This window comes from Hylobates moloch, unplaced genomic scaffold (genome assembly GCF_009828535.3).
Source record: "Hylobates moloch isolate HMO894 unplaced genomic scaffold, HMol_V3 SCAFFOLD_21, whole genome shotgun sequence".
In the NCBI taxonomy this organism is placed as follows: Eukaryota; Metazoa; Chordata; class Mammalia; order Primates; family Hylobatidae; genus Hylobates; species Hylobates moloch.
This window is the reverse complement of record NW_026652296.1, coordinates 8,463,717-8,478,420: the sequence shown is the minus strand read 5'-3', so window position 1 is coordinate 8,478,420 and position 14,704 is coordinate 8,463,717.

The following is a 14,704-nucleotide window of genomic DNA, read 5'->3' as shown; positions in this document are numbered from 1 at the left end:
ATAAAGCTGGTTGTGCAGTTTATGACATCAGCAGAGCCCCAGAGTGAATTACAGCTCATCCTTGTGTTCATTCTGGTGCCATCTATTATGCTACTGTGTGTGATGTTGATTAGGAAGGTGTCTTTGATAGCTCAGTGGAGGAAAAAGTGCTCTTGTTAGAGGGTCGAATTACAATAATGGTTAAAGACAAAGGTACATCAAGGGGGGCTGGGACATTAACAGCCTTTTACATTTTTGTCTGTCTGTGTGTGAGAAGAAAGAATAAGATTATATCAAGTCACCAAAAAATACACTCCATATTTAGGGACAAAGACATTCCTATTTTCTCACTGTCCTAATTGAGGTCTATACATCTCCTTAATAAAGTCCTGCCATTTACCTAATGCCAGGTGTTATAAATACGTTTAATCAATACTTTTGAGTCTTGATAAAAGAGCCATCTATCACTCTTGACCTCTCAAAGTCAAAATAATAGGTCAAAGTTTATTACAGTAAAACCAAAGGGGTGATCAAAATGTATTTTCTCCATTGGAATTTTATTGGGTTAGGTATTGCTTGAAATAAGCCATTAGTTGTGGCTGGAACATTTTTTGGGTAGCGAAATTCTCATAAGGATGATTTTTGTATTGCTATTATTTGACTTGGAAGTGTTAAAAAGATTTGAATAATTGATGCCAAGAAGCTTCTTCCATAGAACATACTCATATTTGAGCAATTGAGATTCCTCCTCAATCTTTGAGGTGTATCAGGTGCCTGGACCTTTTGCAAATTTTTTATATCAGAGTTTTAAAGGGTGGGAACAGGGATATCTAAATTTTTGAAATTCTGATGCATGTCGAAGTGCCATATTACTGCCATGGAACTTCTTTTAAAAAGAACGTCATATGCTCTGTGCATTTACCAGTTGCTGGGCTAGGCCTTAGGGGTGAGACCTGTCCAATATGGTAGCCACCAGCCACATGAGGCTATTTCACTTCTAATTTCCATTAATTAAAATGAAATAAAATAAAAAAATGGTTCCTCTGTTGCATTAGGTACATTTCAAGTGTTCAGTAGCCACAGATGGCTAGTGGCTAACATAATGGACTGCAAAGATATAGAACATTTCCATCATCAGAGAAAATTCTACTGGACAGCTCTGGATTAGACAATAAACAAGACAGACACGATTTCTGCCCTAATGGAGAAAACAGACCAGCCCTCTGCCTCCCCCCACCCACTCCCAACTGCCAATAAATGGACAAATCAACAATTACGAATTCTGTTTTATGAGAAAAGCCAAGGTCTGTGATCAGGGCTGGCTATGTGGGGCCCAGTGAAAAATGACAATGCATGAACCCTCGTTCAAAAAAAACTTAAGAATTTTAAATGGCTATAGCCAAACATTAAAGAAGTCCGGGGTCCTTCTGAGCACAAGTTGCACACTCAGTCTGGCTGAAACAGACTAAAGCCAAGGGGCCTGGAGACCTTATATAGTTAAGGATGTCACAAATGCTTCTGCTAGAAAGTGACAAATAATACGAGGTGAAAAAGATGAGAGAAAATGCAAAGTGTGTAGGAGAAGATTTTAGGCAAAGAGAACAGCACAGAGGACCCAGGTAGGAAACAGGATGGCATATTCAAGAACCTAAAAGCATTCCAGAGTGGTAGAGGGAGGAATGAATAGTGGGGGTCAAGGCTGAGATGATGGTCAGGGCCAGGGCCAGTGGTTGGGTCCTCGTAGCTGATGGTTGTGTAGGGTTGTGTAGTCAACCCCACACCCCATTGCAAACTCACTGGTGAGGCTCAGCATATGGCTTTATCTTCAGGTTTCATTTGTGAGGTTGAGAGCATCTCTAACTCGTAAGGAATTCATGCACGTCAGAATGAAATTCTACTTTTAATTTTTTAAGACAAGGAGGGTGAGGTGCAGGAGATGATTTGCTTTGATTCACGGTCTGGTGCAGGAGCAGGTTAAGGAAGTCAGGGAGAAGCAAGGTTCTGTGCACGCACGTGGCATTTCTGAGCCCCTCCAGATGCAGGGCTGGGCGGGAAGATTCCTGTCTCTCCCACGTGTCATAGGGAAGCATTGGCTTGCACATGTTACTTCCCGAAAAGGTATTTCATCCATAGAAATGCTGATTCTCTGGCTTCCCAATGCTATATTTAGAAATGACATTTACATTTCCACAGATCAACAGCTCCTGTTTGGATACAGTTCCAGGAGCTTTGCTGTGACAGCGAATGTGCTGGCTTTTATTCTCCCTGTTTCCCTTTCATAGCTGTGGGGAATTAGCAAAATTAGGAGGCATTTGTCATTTGGTAGATGAAAATAATTGAATATGATAAATTCATATATTTTGAAAGAGGTCAAAATGAACCAGGATCTGTATCTTGACTTTCAAAAAGGCTTGGGGGAAAATTTATTCTATACTATATTTTCTGTCTCATTCATTTAAAGAATATCTGTATAGATTTTAGCTAAAGCATCCCTTAAACCCCCAAATCCTCCCACCCTCCTATATTATTTTATTTATTTATTTATTTTTGTTAATTTTGAATCTGAGTTTCTGATACCTTAGTAGCTTATTTATTGATAGTTCAAATCCAGAGAGAAATGTCTTCTATTCTGAAGTAAAACATTATTTCATTGAGGCTTTATACCTGTGGTATGTGTGTGCATATTATTTTGTGTCTGATGGAGTTCAAATATTCTAAGTATTACTCTGACATATTTCCATCTTAGCAAAATTATTCTCACAGCTATTGATAACAAAGGAAAGGACCAAATATCTTATTTCCTTGTCAAGAGGGTGGAAAAAATGGAAATAGTAAAAATAACCATTGGCTCCCATCAATCTACAGGATTATGGTCTACCTTTGGTAATAACATTCTACTTACAGCCTCCTGAAACCTGATCAAGGGACCCCATAAAATTGTGAGCACATGTCACCATTAGAGGGCAGTGTGCACTCTCTCCAAGTGCCCATAAAAATTATGTCTCCTGCCATAGCTAAAAGGATTTGTCTGGCAAAGGGCAAACCCATTAGGCATAAACATTCAGCATTTTTTGCTGTTGCCTGTCATAATGAAAACAATGATTTGAAAGTTCTGATTAAACCTGCAAGATTTTCTATCTAGTGTATGTCTTCAAGCATATACTTTTCAAACTTACTTCTTTTGATTTTCAGCTGTGCTAGAAACATGAGTTAGACCTGGCACAACTTTTTCAGGACTTTGGTAGGGAAAGCTCACTTTAATCTCAGTGACAAAGTTCTCCTTGGAATATAGATGGCCATTAAGTAACCGGAAAGTCTTTATCAAAACAACAACAACAAAAGTTAATTAATTTTTTTTTTTTTAATTAGGATCTCATACTGTTGCCAGGCTGGAGTGTAGCAGTGCAATCATAGCTCACTGCAACCTCCTGGGCTCAAGGGATCCTCCTGCCTCAGCCTCTTGAGTAGCTAGGACTACGAACATGGGCCACCATGCCTGGCTAATTTTTACATTTTTTGTAGAGATGAGGTTTCACTGTGTTGCCCAGGCTGGTCTTGAACTCCTGAGCTCAAGTGATCTTTCTGCCTTGGCCTCCCAAAGTGCTGGAAATACAGGCATGAGCCACCATGCCCCACACCCATAAGATTAAAAATAAGTCACTCTAAACTCCAAAATGTGTCCAGAAGTCCTCAGCCACCAAAACCTAATACAAACATGAAAAATTAGTGAATATTTGTTCAGTCCTGTTTTTTCTGAGGAGCAAGAAAAAGAAATCTTTGTTTATATCACCACTGGTAGGCCAGTAAACAAAGGCTAGAGAAGACATTTGTATTAACTTGAGAATTTGCATTTAAAACATGATCTACAGTTACTTTGTAGAATATCAGAATTTGATTCATCGGTGGGCATAAAATCATCACGTTGGCAGTAGACCTGGAATTGGCAAAATTATGATTGCGTCAACGTGCCGGCCCACATCGGCTTCTTGTTCAGGTGTGAGATTGTAAAGGAAGGGTCTGCTAGACTCGTCTTTCAAAAAATTCAGCAAATAAATCGTTTGCTTTACAACTGCCAGCCGCAGTTGCCTCTGGCAGCGTTGTTTTTCTGCTGACTGCGACAGATTGAGCTCTTCTGCCAGAATTTCTCTAGAGGGCAGTAAGGATTCGAGACTCTTTCCCTGTTTTTCTGAAATGACGGATCATCGTTGTGCAGCTGCAAAGGTTAGGTAGTGCAGCACAAGCTCCAGTGCTGGGGAGAGTGGCCGAACTCTCCAGAAAGGAGCCGCCTTCGCTTCCTGGTGCGTCCTCCAAGCCGATATTTTGTGATAACCTACAGAAAATCATTTCCTCTCTTCCCAAAGGAAATGTAAGGATTTATTAATAGAGTACAGCTATAGATACAACATATATGTATTAATGGTTGACCAAGGATTTAAAAATTAAACGGCTCCTGGGATCCTGCGTTGGAGGCTGGGTAAAGTCAAGAATGGAATAGCTGGGAAAACCAAACAGAATAGTTGGGAAAGAGAAATCCGTGTAATCCTGTGGTCCTCAACCAGGGACAGTTTTGCTCCCAGGGGACATTTAAAGACATTTTTGATTGTTACAACTGTGGGCGGGGGTGGAGGTGGGGGGTGGGTGCTGTAGCATCAATTGAGTAAAAACCAGGGACGCTACTAAACATCCTGTAATAAAAAAATACTGCCCCACAACAAAGAATTATTCAGCCTCAAATATCAATAGTGCCCAGGCTGAGAAATCCTGATGCAAGCAATCAGGTAGCCAGGAAGAAAACATGAAAATAGATTTTAGAAAGCTAAAGAAAATTTAGTTTTTATTTTCAGTTTCTTGGATTCTGAAGATGAAAAGCCAGAATGTCTGTGATATTCAGGATCATTTTTCGTGTGCTTCCTGCATCAAAGCATGAAAATTGTGGGACCCAAGTGAATTTGAACCCCCTGGGCAAGAGGAGCTGTTGAGGTGAAATGGCAGAGTGGCCCCTCACAGGTTCCCGCAGGCGGGGAGGACCCTCCTGTGCTGCTGGGAATTTGGGGCTGGGCATTGCGGGCTCTGTGCCATTCCCTAGTTGCAGGCCACTAGATGCTTTTCTTTCCTTTCTTTCCTTTTCTTTTATCTTTTCTTTTCTTCTCTTTTCCTTTCTTTCTCTTTCTTTCTTTCTTTTCTTTCTTTCTTTCTTTCCTTCTTTCTTTCTCTTTTTCTTTTTCTTTCTTCTTTCTTTTCTCTCTTTCTCTCTTTTTATATATATATTTTTATTATACTTTAAGTTCTAGAGTACATGTGGACAACGTGCAGGTTTGTTACATATGTATACGTGTACCATGTTCGTGTGCTGCACCCATTAACTCATCATTTACCAAACACCGCATGTTCTCACTCGTAGGTGGGAATTAAACAATGAGAACTTTCTTTCTTTCTTTCTTTCTTTCTTTCTTTCTTTCTTTCTTTCTTCTTTCTTTCTTTCTTTCTTTCTTTCTTTCTTTCTTTCTTTCTTTCTTTCTTTCTTTCTGCTGCAGATTCAGCATGGAAATGCTGATATGCTAATGTAAAATCATTCGGGAAACAGAGAGAATGGGATCAAAATGGGGTCTTTTACAAATAGCAGACTTTGGTTGGGTATTTTGAAGCTTTATGGCTCTGGTTCTCAACCAGAGGTGATTTTGTCCCCAGGGGGACATTTGATGATGTGTGGAGACATTTTTGGTTGTCACGACTGAGTGGGAGTGCTACTGGCATCTAGTGGGTAGAAGCCAGGGATTCTGCTATAGATCCTGCAATGCACAGGACAGCCTGTCCCTGTGCCCCAGTACAGAACCATGGGGCCAGCAATCTCAATAGTGCCAAGGTTAAGGAAGCTTACTCTATGGTTTTTGGCTTTGCATAATACATTCTTACTCCCTACCAACTCTAGGATCAAAAGTGTCCACAGTTATGAAAATTTCCTGTTCTCCAATGTTCCACGAATGACTTGCTGGTACGAGCAAAGAGTGAGAATTGCATCCACTGTGTTTGTAAGACAGAGTCATGTATTTATTCGCGTTGAAAGGAACATCTCTGTGCCCAGAAGCAGACATTTAGGCAGTGAAAGCAGGTTGAGGACATGCAGTTGCAATTTTTCGAAGGCCCAGGCACAGGGCCAGTCTTTACAAGAACTGGAAGGTGATATGGTTTCATAGAAATATCTAGGAAAGGGTGGATGTGTTAAACTATCAGGATCAGGCAGGTAAAATGAAGGCAGCGTGGGTGAGGATTGCAAATCTTGCAGTCTGAAGTTGGAATGAAGGGGGTTTGAGTCTCAGCTCCATTATTTACTAGCTCCAGGATTTGGGGCAAGCCACTTCATTTCTCTCAACTATAGCTTTTGCATCTGTAAAATGGGGATAATCGTACTGTTTAATTTCAATTAAATTAGGACAACAAATGTAATAATGTATTAAATAGCTCTTCAGAGTTCTTGATATATAGTAAGTGCTCAATAAATACTAGATACTTTATTATTATTATAATCACCACTGTCGCCATTATTATTTTCAATCTTTCAGAATCTCCAGTGGTGCAGAATCAAGGGTTTATGTGTCCAAAGGCTTACCTTATTCCTTGGCCTTTTTTTTTAATCTGAGAAAGTAGAATTTTAATTGTATGAGTTTTTCCCTAGTGTCTCATGTAGCTTTTCTCATATTCTGAAGTTTAGTCTACATAATGGAAACGTTTTAAAATATTAGGCAAAATATAATTGTTTTGATTATTTGCCTATGCAAATATAAAAAGATACTTTTTTTTTGCTGTTTAGGTTAAAGTGATCAGGAATTTAATAATGTAGGAACGAGAAAAAATTTTTCTGACAGGTGGCACTAGGAGTTTTTAAAGGCATGAAAATTGTCTTTATTTGGGGAAATACAAAGTTTTAGATGTACTTAGGGCAGAATGTGAGACCCCAGAAATCTTAAAGTTGTTGAGAAAAGAGGGTTACAGGAAAGAGCAAAAGTTTCCTGCATGAGACAAAGAGAAGACTTTGCTTATTTGATTTGGGAAGGGAGGGTGGGCAGATGAGAGGGAAAAGGTGGAGGGAGAAGGTGGGTGGGGCTACGGATAGACATGTGACACAGGCCTGGCCAATCAGGGGAGAGCATACCCCCAGCTTCAAAGAAGGACTGTAGGATGAATGTGCAGAGCCAATTAGTGAGAATTCTGGGACGTTTACTGGAGCCAATGGGAGCATGATGTTCTCTCTGCTGGACAGGAGCTGTAAGAATGTTTATCTGGAGCTTCTGGCAGCCATTTTGTCACCATGAGGCATGAACCTGAATGAGAATGGAGCTAACTCAGGAGGAAGCAGAACTCAGAGCTGGGGAAAGACTAAGTCCTGATGACATTGGTTGAACTCCTAGATGACATTGGTTGAACCCAGAGCCCATCTACCCAAGGCCTTGCGTTTACATAGGCCGTTTATCTTTTGTGGGTAAGCCTGTTTGAGTTGGTATTTCTGTCACTGGCAACCAAAGGAATACCTGTAATATAGAGAGGACCCCGGCTAATAAACACACAGGTAAGAACAACTCAGGTCTGACTCTGAAGTCTAGTCTACCTGACTTCAAGACAGTTATTCTGTGACATTAGGAGATAAGAGAGCTTAGATTCACTTTTCTCATCTGTAAAATGGGAAGGTTGGGAGTAAATCAGTCATTCCCAGCCTGAAGTATTCAGACCTTCAGGTTTCTTGCAATTAAAAATGTGAACCCTAAGACAATTTTAAATTTCCAAACTCCTGAATTGAAACTCCAGATTTCTGTAGTATGGCTACTCCAAATAAACTGGAATATTACATTTCCTCACTTTTTTTCCTTGGGACTTACAACTCATTGAGGAAATACTACTCAGTTACTGCTAATCGAAGATCCAGTGTGTAGAGCTGCTATTGTAATTACTTTTAAAAGTGAGAATATAAATAATTATTTTAGAAATATATTTAGATACAAACTTTTGAGAATATTGGGGTCACTTAAAAATGGGTCATTGGGGTAAAAAGATTGGGAAACTGAGGTGTAAATGTAAATGATATAACATTTTCAGTAACCCAATCTGACTTAGGATTTAAAATCCGTGTTCTTTTATTTATTTGTCCCAGACTGTAATTGGTGGGCGTGTGTTGTCTTTATTTTTATGCAAAAAGAATTCATAAAATACTCTTCCATCTTAAAAACTTGTTTATATTAATCACTTACTCATTCTTTGAACAAAGCACTATGTGACTACATTCATTCATTCAGCTCCAATTTATTACATGGCTACTGTGTATCAGCCACTGTTCTAGGTGCTGGGAAATAAAAAACAGAAAACCAAAAGAAATAGTTCTAACTCAGGGATAGGCAACAATAAAATGAAAAATCATATAGGTAGTATGTGAGATGGCAATGAATGCTGTGAAGAAAATAGAAAATAAAGCAGGAAAGGGGAGAGAGAGTTCTGGGCAGGATACCATTTCAAACTGGGTGGCCAAGGATGCCTTAGTGATCAGGGGACTTCTAAGAAGAGACTTAAAGAAGGTGACAGAAGGGCCATGCAAATACCTGGGGGAAGGGTCTTCCAGGCAGAGGAAGTGGCAGGTGCAAAGGTCCTGAGGCAGCATGCACCTGCCATATTCAGGAATCAGCTGGGAAACCAGTGTGGCTAGAGTGGGGTGAGAGAGAAGATCAGCTGAAGGCAATGAGGTCAGACAAACTGTGGGTGAGAAGGGGAACATCCCTAGGGTCCCCCGACCTTGACACTGTTGACTTTTGGGGCCAGACCATTCTTTGTTGGAGGGGCTTTGTCATGCATTGAAAGATGTTTAACATCATTACGGCTATACCCGCTAGATGTGAGTAGCACCGCTCCTCCTGCCCGCAAGTGATGACAACCAAAATGTCTCCAGACAGTGCCAAATGTCCTCTGGGCAGTACAGTCACAGCCAGTTGAGAACCATGGCTGTAGGAGCCTCATGAGGACTTGGTTTTTAGCCTGAGTGCAGTGAGAGACCTAAGAGAGTTTTGAGTTCAGGAGCCACACTCCAGCCTGGGTTGGTCTGCATGGGGTCAGTAAGGGATCTAAGTGCGGAAGCCAAGGGCCAGCAAGGAGGTGTCTGTGGAATCCTGGCAGGACGAAACATGGAAGCCTCTGTTTTTGAGGAGCTAGGGGAAGGGAAAAGGACTGAACAGCGAGGGCTTGTTCAGGGTGATGTTCAAAAAATACTTAGGGGTCATGTGGCAGGGGCCTGTGCAATCAGAAAGGCTGCTGGCAGGATAAAGGACAGAGGTGTGTCCCTGGCATTGCTGTAGGAACATCATCGGGGCAGCTGTACTGGGTCAGTCCTGACTGCTCGTATTCTGAGTTACTTTACTTTTTTTTCTTTTCTTTTTTCTTTTTCTTTTTTCTTTTTTGCCACAGGCCAAGCCTGATGTAGCAAAGGAAGCAGCCTCTTGTTTGTGTCAGGTAATAGAGAGCTGACTTTAATACGGATAAGACGAAATTCCTAGGCCAATGCAGGTAGCGGGCATATAGGACAAAAACTGCACCCTGGGAAGCATCTACGTGGCGAGGCAGAGCAACTTTCTCATGGGCACACAGGCAGAGTATTTCTGACCTAAGAAAACCCACACTGTGTGTCCCAGCTCATGATGTCTGGTGGATAAAGACAGGGGCTAGCTTCCCATTTATTCAGTCAGCCATTCAACAAACCTTCACTGAGGGCCTCTCAGGAAGAAGGGTCTGCCTAGGCTTGGAGGTTAATCACATAGAAACTTTGTCTTTAAGAAGACTGCGGATGTATGGGCTGACCCAGGAGTGTCCACGTGTCAGGCACGTCTTCCTGCTATTTATTATCAGTACACCCTTTAAGCGATGAGTCTGGTCATGCCACATCTGCACAAAACCCTCTGGCTCCTCTTCTCACTTCGAGCAAATACCCAGGTCCACACTATACTTTATAAGGCCCAACCCAGAGGGTGGCAACTTTTCCTGTAAAGGGCCGGAAAGTAACTATGTTCTGCTTTGGAGGCCATGAAGTCTCTCTCGCAACTACTCATCTCTGCCGTTATAATTCGAAAGCAGCCTTGGATAATACATAAATAGATAAGCATGGTCGTGTTCCAATTAAATTTTATTTATGGATGGTGAAATTTAACTTTCACATATTTTTGTGTAACAAAATACTACTCTTTTTGGGATATTTAAAAAAAACGTTAAAAAATGTAAACGTCATGCTTAGCTCCTGGGCCACACAAAAACAGGCAGCAGGCTGCATTTGCCCTCTCTGCCCTTATATAGGACATGACAAAAGTGGGGGCCAGGCGCAGTGGCTCATGCCTGTAATCCCAGCACTTTGGGAGGCCCAGGCAGGTGGATCACTTGAGTTCAGGAGTTCGAGATCAGCCTGACCAACATGGTGAAACCCTGTCTCTACTAAAAATGCAAAAATTAGCTGGGTGTTTTGGTGCATGCTTGTAATCCCAGCTACTCGGGAGGCTGAGGCAGGAGAATCACTTGAACCCAGAAGGCGGAGGCTGTAGTGAGACAGGATCGTACCACTGCACTCCAGCCTGGGCGACAGAGCAAGACTCTGTCAAAAAACCAAAACCAAAACCAAAACCAAAACCAAAAAAAAACCCATCCTCTCCAAAATCCCCATAAACTCCCACTTTTCTGTCTTTAAGATGAAGGACACCATGCTAGGCATTTAGGACTTGGTTTGGTTGACACTATGGGAATTAATCTGCCAATCTCTGAACTTTTTGACCACACCATCTCTGTTGCTACACCTCAGCCCTGCTGTTTGAAAGCAGCCACGAACAAGGCATAAACGAATGGGTGTGGCTCTGTTCCAATAAAACTTTACTTATAAAACCAGGCAGATGTGGCCCACCAATCCTAGTTTGCTGACTACTGCCGTACAAGATCAAAATGTGCTCATTCCCCCTTCTAGTGTCATCTTCCACCTTGTAGTAGTCCATTCTTGCATTGCTATAAAGAAATACTGAAGGCCGGTTGTGGTGGCTCATGCCTGCAATCCCAGCACTTTGGAAGGCCAAGGTGGGTGGGTCACCTGAGGTCAGGAGTTTGAGACCAGCCTGGCCAACATGGTGAAACTGGGTCTCTACTAAAAATACACAGAACAATTAGCTGTGCATGGTGGCATGCACCTGTAATCCCAGCTACTCAGGAGGCTGAGGCAGCAGAGTTGCTTGAACCTGGGAGGTTGCGATGAGTTAAGATTGCAGCACTGCACTCCGTCATGGGTGACAGAGTCAGACTCCATCTCAAAAAAAAAAAAACCATTAACAAAATATTATATATTTTATGTACTAAGCCTTTCAAATCTGATGTGTATTCTGTACTTGCAGTGTTTCTAGATTTTTGGACTAGTCACCTGTCAGATCCTCACTGGCCATAGTGGCTACCATATTGGACAGCGCAGGACTATAGAGTTTGAGCTTTTGAAGGACAAGGACAGGTTGATGCCCTGGTGACTGACCCATAAACATTTCTTCAGTGATGGCTAAATACCTGTCTTTGGCCAACCTTCCTTGTGTTTCAGTCTGCCAAAGTTTTGGGATAAACCATTACTGTCAAAATTTATTGGTACTCAAGGGAAAATCAGGCTTTTTGTGGCATCACGCAACATCATAAATTAAAACATATGCTTTAAAAAATTATGATGTTACATCATGCTTTGAGGTAATGTAATGTGACAGATTGTAATTTTTATTTTTGTAAGATTGCCTCAGTGTAAAGCAGGAAGTGGATTTGAGAAGGTTGGCAGTACCCAGGACCTCTGAATCAGGACCATATTTCCAGGCTCTCACAGTGTTGGTGCTTGGTACATCAGGCAGCAGTCTCTGCTGGGTCCTTAGTCTTCTTAGCTGTGACCCTCCTGTGGTTCATTTGGATTCTATGTTTGTTCTAAGAATCTCCCAGGGATCAAGAGGATTCTTTGCAACCTAATTCACTCTGCTGGGCTATATGATTTTGGAACTAGAGTTTCCATTGGTTTACGTAGAATGACTGGCAAATTTTATCTCAAATGCAAATGAGATTGGTTTTTAATGGTTATCTGGGGTCTTATGCTAAGAAAACTTCTGAGGATGCCTCTGGATTCATGTAAGAGATGACTTTAGTCAACCAGCAATGTTTGCCATGGGCTTGCGAAGGGGTAGAGGCCATTTATACAATATGTATTTGACCGTTCTGACCTAAGTGTCTGTTTCTTGCTTCTTGGATGGGCACGTAATGGGAGTTTCTTTTCTTGGGCTAGGAACAGTGTCAAAGGAAGGGCAGGGGTCCTATACATGGGTTGAACTTAGTGGCCAGTTTACCCAAGGCAGTTTGGGTGAGTGAAAGGCCCCAACTGTGGTCAGTGCCTAGCAGAGCTTGTTGTATGGGAAGCAATACCTAGTGCTAGGTTCAAAGGTTGAGGCCAGGATAAGTGTTGAGTCTGGAAGCCAGCAGGGATAAGGGAAGACTAGAATAAGTTATATAAAATAATAGGAGTAAGCAATTCTGACTGGAGGAAAGCTGGCAAAGCAATGGGTTTCATCTCATGGTAATCCAAATTGCTTAGTAGTGTCTGCCAAGAGCTCTGTGTTGGAGGGCTTCTGGATTGTGCCAGGGGCTGGGGAGGCAGGAAGTCATGATTGATTGGTAATGTCTGCCACAAGTATGGGAGCTTTGCAGGACAGTACACATGCTACATATTTGCAATCCCTGATTTAGAGGCATGGTTGTGCTGGAGTTCAGAGAGAGAGAGAGAGAGAGAGAGGCATGATTGATAGGTAATGTCTGCCATGGATTTTGGAGTTATGCAGGATGGCACACATGATACACATTTGCAATCCTTGATTTAGAATCATGGTTACAGTGATGGCTTAAGAAAATTCCCTGGTTGTCTTTGACATATGCATATTTTGTTTTTCACCTAGTATTATTTTTTCACTTAATAATTGACCATTAGTTGTCTCGATCTGTGTTGGGGTTTAGTCATATTCATTGAACTATAATAAAATGGGTCTCCAAAGAACACAAGTTAGACAGTGGTAAGTGCCACTGAGTAAGTGGAGAAACTGGGGGGGTTAGGAATGGGTTCATGAAGGATGTGGCATTTGAATGGGGTATTGGAGACTGGAAGGATTTTGAACATGTGGGGATGAGGGAAATAACATCAGGGTGGAGGGAACAGCACAGGCTAAGGAGTGGTAGCTGGGAGGCATAGCAAGGAGGTGGATTTTGCAGGAGCGAAATGTACTAGAAAGCCTAGGGAGAGAGAAGACTGAGATTGAATGATACCCACTGGGGTATCCTCCCGTGGGCTGCAACTGACAAAATAAAGAACTTGGACTTAATCACCTGACCATATGGAGCTTAGTTGCTTCTATAGTGCAGCTTGAAAAGGCACCAGATAGGTGCCTCGATCACTTGACATCCCATCATAGCTGAAGTCCTCAGAGCCTAAAAAAAAGTGTGATTTTCAAGAGCTCCCAAATGGGTGACAAGGTAGGAATATGAATGATAGAATGTTCCTCACCCTTCCCACATTTCTTGCCTGCTAGAAAGACTCTGGCTTGGCTTGTGGCTATCTCTTCTGTTTTTCTGCCATTCAAAGAGGATCTGTGGCCCTCAGATCTTTGCAGTGGTGAATAAAGAGAAGAAAAGAGGAGGCAGGTAAGAAGAGATGTTTGGGTAGATTGAGCATTTCAGGGCGCTTTGAGGTAAGACACTGACCTATGTGAGGCAGTGGTGGAGAGAGGAAAAAAACAGGTCCAAATAAAGAATTGGAGAAATTCTGAAATCACTTATTTGCTTGTGTGAAACAGTCCCTCCCACCATGTTTTTTTATTTTTGTGTTTGAGACAGGGTCTCACTCTGTCGCCTAGGCTGAAGTGCAGTGGCACAATCACAGCTTCCTGCAACCTTGACCTCTGGGCTCAGGTGAGCCTCCCACCTCAGTGTACCAAGTAGCTGGGGACTACAGGCTCATGCCACCATGCCCACCTAATTTTTTTTTTTTTTTTGTAGAAACGGGATTTTGCCATGTTGCCCAGACTGGTCTCAAACTCCTGGGCTCAAGTGATCCACCCACCTCAGCCTCCCAAAGTGCTAGGATTACAGGCGTGAGACACCGTGCCTGGCCCAACATGTTCCTTTAATTGTGATACAGACAGGGACTTTACAGGACTGGTCCTGGGTCGCAGCTTTGTAAACATTCCTCGTGGAAGTTGCCTTGGGTCATGCTTTAGTTTCTCATCAACCCATAGGAAGACTCGTCCTATATAGGAGTTGGGTTCTAAAGTCATCACTGAGGGGAACATTCTCATGGAGTCAAACAGTGTCCTCACCAAGTCCCCAAACTATAACATAAAAATGGAACAGCTCTCAGTAAGTCCACGTGAAGCAGGTTTTCCTCCAGTGTTAGTGTGGTTCACAGCTTCTTTGGTGGAACTCCAGATGAAAGAGTTGGCTTGCATTTAGGGGCTGTGCTGTATGAAAAATTTGTATCTTTTAACACAAAATCTATGCTCTGCAAGGTGAGATGCTCACCCTGTGGGAGGGATGTGAGGACGGAGGAGTACGGAGGGAAGCACAGATTTATGCCTAACCCTTCGCACCTGTTCTGGGGCACGTGCTTCACAGAGGAGAACTGGGAGCAAAATTACCAGCATGCCGTGTTTTCTTCCCTTTC